The sequence below is a fragment of the Eurytemora carolleeae genome, unplaced genomic scaffold, assembly GCF_000591075.1.
Source record: "Eurytemora carolleeae unplaced genomic scaffold, Eaff_2.0 scaffold2047, whole genome shotgun sequence".
NCBI classification, from domain to species: Eukaryota; Metazoa; Arthropoda; class Copepoda; order Calanoida; family Temoridae; genus Eurytemora; species Eurytemora carolleeae.
In genome coordinates, this window is record NW_019397966.1 from 27843 (window position 1) to 32792 (window position 4950).

Sequence of the window (4950 nt, forward strand, 5' to 3'; positions counted from 1 at the left end):
ATGGATAATCTTTCTTTTTTGGGGACTTTGTAAAATTAAATCTTTTAATGAATGAGGAAAAAATCTAATAAAACTAAAGAATGAAATATTAAAAGAAATAAATTTTTAATACACTCTAGTATGCTGTGTTCATTAGCGCCTGATCCAATCAGGGTTCAGCCATGTGTTTGGTGTCTATTCTGAACCAATAGAAATAGTATATCGGTAACATCTATCTTTCTATCATTCTCATTATCCAATTAGAGATAAATCCTTATATCGACGCTTTAACAGTAAATGGAAATATTTACTTCTACTGAAACTATAGTGAATAATTGTTTAACTATGTGCATAAGTTTTGCTAGATATGTTGGATATTTTATCAACCGATAACTGTAAACTTAAATTATCAACCTTTCAAAATTGATTTAGTTAAACAAATTTTAATTTTGACGAAGAAAACCTTTAGCTCCATTATTTCATATGTAAGGACTAAACAAGATCTATGGTTTTGCCGCCGATTCCATCAAATTGCCGCCAATTCATATCAAACAATAACAGTACATTTTCTGACTTCATATCAAACAATAACAGTACTTTTTCAGACAGGTGTCCAAAAATATACAAAGATAGATATTTAACAAATTTGACTAAGCAAATTAAACAAATTAAGAGTAAAAACTTGGTTTATTTCAATATAATACACATTCCCTAAAAGTATACATTAGTCATATTGACGTAATTTTTCAGATCACCGGCTGGCCTCAACTAACACAGTCCTCTCTAATCAAAATTTACTTCAAAGAAATGATCTAGGCCGGTCAAGACATAGCATTTTGGAATCCTCAAGACAAGTGCCTTGACACAAACTAGGTGTGCAAATCCAAAAAAACTCGTCCCTGCTAAATATTTGCAAAAATATTTGCAAAGTGAATACATTAATGTTTCATTTTGATCATTTCAAACCTCCATTTTATAGGGGTCGCCGCGGATGTAATATTTTTCGATTTGAGAAGGCCTCCTCTCTGTGATAAAATAGTATTATAATCAAAATATTGTTGATCTTTTTATTTAGATCCAACTAATAATTCAGATTGATCTGAAGTTTTACTTAAGTGAGCTATTTATAGTCAATTTGAACTTTAGTGCATATGAACAAAATTAAATTTCATTCTATTAAATGAACCAAATAATAGATATAAATATTATTTCTTAATTTCAACTCCTAAACCATAATTACTCAGTTTATCCTCTCTATCCGTCCTTGCTTAGTTTCTCCTCTAAATTTATAATTACTCAGTTTATCCTCTCTATCCGTCCTTGCTTAGTTTCTCCTCTAAATTTATAATTACTCAGTTTATCCTCTCTATCCGTCCTTGCTTAGTTTCTCCTCTAAATTTATAATTACTCAGTTTATCCTCTCTATCCGTCCTTGCTTAGTTTCTCCTCTAAATTTATAATTACTCAGTTTATCCTCTCTATCCGTCCTTGCTTAGTTTCTCCTCTAAATTTATAATTACTCAGTTTATCCTCTCTATCCGTCCTTGCTTAGTTTCTCCTCTAAATTTATAATTACTCAGTTTATCCTCTCTATCCGTCCTTGCTTAGTTTCTCCTCTAAATTTATAATTACTCAGTTTATCCTCTCTATCCGTCCTTGCTTAGTTTCTCCTCTAAATTTATAATTACTCAGTTTATCCTCTCTATCCGTCCTTGCTTAGTTTCTCCTCTAAATTTATAATTACTCAGTTTATCCTCTCTATCCGTCCTTGCTTAGTTTCTCCTCTAAATTTATAATTACTCAGTTTATCCTCTCTATCCGTCCTTGCTTAGTTTCTCCTCTAAATTTATAATTACTCAGTTTATCCTCTCTATCCGTCCTTGCTTAGTTTCTCCTCTAAATTTATAATTACTCAGTTTATCCTCTCTATCCGTCCTTGCTTAGTTTCTCCTCTAAATTTATAATTACTCAGTTTATCCTCTCTATCCGTCCTTGCTTAGTTTCTCCTCTAAATTTATAATTACTCAGTTTATCCTCTCTATCCGTCCTTGCTTAGTTTCTCCTCTAAATTTATAATTACTCAGTTTATCCTCTCTATCCGTCCTTGCTTAGTTTCTCCTCTAAATTTATAATTACTCAGTTTATCCTCTCTATCCGTCCTTGCTTAGTTTCTCCTCTAAATTTATAATTACTCAGTTTATCCTCTCTATCCGTCCTTGCTTAGTTTCTCCTCTAAATTTATAATTACTCAGTTTATCCTCTCTATCCGTCCTTGCTTAGTTTCTCCTCTAAATTTATAATTACTCAGTTTATCCTCTCTATCCGTCCTTGCTTAGTTTCTCCTCTAAATTTATAATTACTCAGTTTATCCTCTCTATCCGTCCTTGCTTAGTTTCTCCTCTAAATTTATAATTACTCAGTTTATCCTCTCTATCCGTCCTTGCTTAGTTTCTCCTCTAAATTTATAATTACTCAGTTTATCCTCTCTATCCGTCCTTGCTTAGTTTCTCCTCTAAATTTATAATTACTCAGTNTGAGTACATATTTATATCTATTTAGATGTGGGCATACTACTTGTTATTGGTCCGATTAGGTTTAACCCTGGAGTGTCTAGATAAGTTTAGTGAATTAACCTGATGTAATCATGTAATAGAGCTCTATCTAGCACCTGTCCTTTACACAGATTCAGAGATTTGATTGTTGAAATACGGGTACAATACCAAACATGCTTTTTATACATTAATTTTTACGATTGAATCTTCTTGTTTTTCTTGTTCTTCTTAAAAATTTTTTGCTACGAGAATATTTTTTATGTTTTCACTGAATTTTGCAGATTTTTTCCAAAATATCAATGTTGCATCAATCTGTATCTATGCTGTATAAATTTAACATCTAATATGAGTCCACACTTTCCATATTGTGCCAGATTAAAAACTCTACTTGAAGCTTTAAAACGTTATATCTGAATAGGAGGAATAATCGTCGTTTCAAAATAATGTTGAATTCAAATAGTTTCCTTTTTCACTATCATTACAAAATAATCACAATTGGTAATTATCAATTTTCAGATAAAAATATGAAAAAATAAGGATATCTTCATCATTTTTGATCACACGATCTTTACTTTCTCTAAAAATTTCTTTTTTCCAAAGTAATTTTTAGAAAATGGTTCTTTCCATTGCATCTTATAGCAAGGTAAATATACTTTTTGATTTTTTTTTAGGTTTTTTTAACCTTATCTTTACTGCAAGGGTGCTTGCAGTTGCAAATGTTTGTGCAAACAATCTGCAATCTGCTCTTTTAATAATCTATTTAGAGAGCTAAAAATATGATAGTAAAAATTTGTCAAAACAGAGATTTAGTTTGGTACAGAAAACAGTAAGCTTTCAGACAATTAAAATAAAAGTTTGATATTACGTCCAACCTCTACGCAATAAAAATGTTTGAATTAAAACATTTTAAAAATCACATGGAGGGACTATCAGCTTTGTTTCAAGTTCCAACTTGTATCTGGACAATTTACTCAGTAACAAGAAAAGGATTAGTAAAAAAGATGTCTTTATTCTTGATACTCTCTCTTTTATTCTTGATACTTTCTCTTTTATTCTTGATACTCTCTCTTTTATTCTTGATAATCTCTCTTTTATTCTTGATACTCTCTTTTTTATTCTTGATAATCTCTCTCTTTTAAAGGCGGAAAATAGGACTGCTGTTCTATCGGGAGGCGAAGGTAAAAAATCTAGACTTTTTTACAAAACAACTTTAAAGGGAGTGACCGGCTATGTAAGGTAGTTGAACTGAGTATGCAGTGTTGTGGAAAACACTTCTTTCGGATTCATTTGAGACATATTAAACCTTTAAAAAATCTGTAAATCCTGAGTTTAAGCGAAAATTCGACGTTCAAAACTCCTACTTTGGGGGAGATATTGAGTTATATTATTAAATACCCAACCAATGAATTTTCAAGGGTTGCCCAAATGGACAATCAGAAGTCAGAATTCAAAATGAATAAAAAAGATTTGGAACAAATTTAATTTTTACAGATCTAAAAAGTTAATCCCTTGAATCTATGGTTTTCTTGTTTCGTGTTTAGGAACTGTTATACAAATAAAGGTCTGGACTGGTTGGAGATTACAAGTATGGGAATGGGAAATGCATATTTCTCTATGACTACCATTGGGTATTGAATATTGAAATGTGAGAAATGAGACGTAAACCGCAAACACAGCTGTATTGAATATTGAAATGTGAGAAATGTGACGTATACCGCAAACACAGCTGTATTGAATATTGAAATGTGAGAAATATGACGTAAACCGTAAACACAGCTGTATTGAATATTGAAATGTGAGAAATGTGACGGAAACCGTAAACACAGCTGTATTGAATATTGAAATGTGAGAAATGTGACGTAAACCGTAAACACAGCTGTATTGAATATTGAAATGTCAGAAATGTGACGTAAACCGTAAACACAGCTTTATCGAATGTATTCTTGAGTCCTACTGATTGTACTTCAGACTCTACTTGAAGTAGCAAGTTCAATTATTTATATTTCTCTACTTATGGATACTCTTGCAGGCAAAAGTTGGTCAGATCTTGTAACTCATCAAGAAGCCATTATTGGCTGGTAGAAAGTTGCTAGAAAGTCAAGAACTTCTTAAAAAGAAGTAACAAAACTGCCATGAAACCCTTAGTTTTATAACTTTAGTACAAAAAAATCTGCAAATAACATATGTAGTTAAAAAATAAATTAAAGATAAAAAATTAACAATTAAATTAAAAAATTAAAAAATGTCCAATATCAGTTTTACAATACTGAAGGTAAAAAGCCAAAAATTGCTTTTCCATATTTCTGGACACAGATTTGCAGCTGATATGATATGCCACTATGCATGAGTTGAATGTAACACTCATGGATACTTAAACCCACTCTACCTTACCTAGAGCAACAGATCATATGCAGATGTT